Genomic DNA, 545 nt, shown 5'->3' on the forward strand with positions numbered 1-545 from the left:
CTTCATGCCTCCTCCTCCTCCTCTCCTCTCTCCCTCCTTCCTCTTCTCCTGCACCTCCTCTGGAGCCACTCTACCTCTCCTCCTCTCCTCCTCCTCCCCTCTCCTCCCCCTCCCTCTCTCCTGCTGTCCTTTGGCTTTCAGGGTGACGGTGACGTCTTTCGGCCTGAGGAAAGAAGACAAACGTCACACAGTGTAAATGTACCTTTCATACTAATCTAAAGAGGCTAGAGTTTCATTAACACTGATACATGTTACCATATCTACATCAGGGGTCTTCAACGTTTTCAGGCCAAGGACCACCTAGCTGAGTGAGAGATGAAGCAGGGACCCCCTCTATATTGTATAAAATTGTGTTTCAGATTTAAAGGGGTGGTGCCATAGTTTTGCACTTTTTCTGTTTTTCATGTGTCTATGAGGTTGATAGAACTTCATTAAGCCCCCTGGTGGTGTTTTTATGGTGTTTTATGTCTTCTCTGACTATTTTGAGTTTCTTCCTGGAGGCTGAAACCTTGAGGGTCAAACGTGCCAATAGAAAAACAGCGCTT

The sequence above is a fragment of the Gymnoscopelus microlampas genome (assembly GCF_963454915.1).
Source record: "Gymnoscopelus microlampas genome assembly, chromosome: 11".
NCBI classification, from domain to species: domain Eukaryota; kingdom Metazoa; phylum Chordata; class Actinopteri; order Myctophiformes; family Myctophidae; genus Gymnoscopelus; species Gymnoscopelus microlampas.